This window comes from Benincasa hispida, chromosome 12, assembly GCF_009727055.1.
Source record: "Benincasa hispida cultivar B227 chromosome 12, ASM972705v1, whole genome shotgun sequence".
NCBI lineage: Eukaryota > Viridiplantae > Streptophyta > Magnoliopsida > Cucurbitales > Cucurbitaceae > Benincasa > Benincasa hispida.
In genome coordinates, this window is record NC_052360.1 from 15,671,860 (window position 1) to 15,672,866 (window position 1,007).

General features: G+C 43.4%; 1 non-coding gene across 1 annotated transcript; it reads right to left on the minus strand.

Moving 5' to 3' along the window:
* Positions 1 to 776: 776 nt before the first annotated feature.
* LOC120068612 lies at positions 777 to 883 on the minus strand. Its single transcript, XR_005479250.1, has one exon. It is a non-coding gene; the product is annotated as a small nucleolar RNA R71 (small nucleolar RNA).
* Positions 884 to 1,007: the final 124 nt, after the last annotated feature.

Below are 1,007 nucleotides of genomic sequence, written 5' to 3' on the forward strand. Positions count from 1 at the left end.
ATTACCACCATAACCTGTTTTCCCAAGTCTTTGGGTTCGATCCTGGACTTACTAGGAAACTCAATGGGGTTTACACTTGGATTCCACTGAGAAAACTTGAGTGCTCAATGCATTTTCATCATCGCATTTCATCCATAATTCCACATTATAAAATAACGTATCAATTTTTTGGTGCCGTTGCCGGGACTTCAGCAAAATAATGTGCTAACGGTAATTTTTTTGATTTCTTTGCAGACTCTTAATCTCTGGCGAATTACGACCCGAAGATTGAGAGAACATTTCGATGTAGACTAAGAGACAACCGCCAACAACAAGAGAGATCACCAAGAATGGCGGAACAACCGGAAGCAAGGGCCACAAACGCGAACAATATAATGACCAACCCCATCCTTCTAGCGAATGACTGCAATAGACCTATTTAGGACTACGCGTCGCCCAACCTCTATGATTTCTCTCCAGGAATCATGAGGCCAGCGTTAGATGGATCAAGGTTTGAAATGAAGCCGGTAATGTTGCAGATGATCCAGGCTACTGGGCAGTTTAGAGGAAGGCGTGGCGAAGACCCGCACGCCCACCTTCGGAGCTTCATAGAAATCTGCAACACTTTTGTGTTCTCAAATATCTCTACCGAAGAAGTTCGACTTACCCTGTTTCCATTTTCTTTGTGTGATCAGGCAAGAAAATGGGCATATTCTCTCGAACCGGGAGAGATAACTTCGTGGGAACAAGTGGTGGAAAATTTTATGAAGAAGTATTTCCCACCAACCAAGAATGCTAGGAGAAGGAAATTAATAACAAATTTTGAACAAAAAGATGATGAATCGCTCAGCGATGCCTGGGCGAGGTTCAAGCGGCTGGTAAGAGACTGTCCACATAATGGCTTACCAAACTGTCTGTAAATGGAGATTTTTTACCAAGGATTGAATCCCTCTTCGCAGATCGCTGCCAATGCGGCAGCAACTGGTGATCTGCTTGACAAAACATATGAAGAGGCAAAGAGTATACTT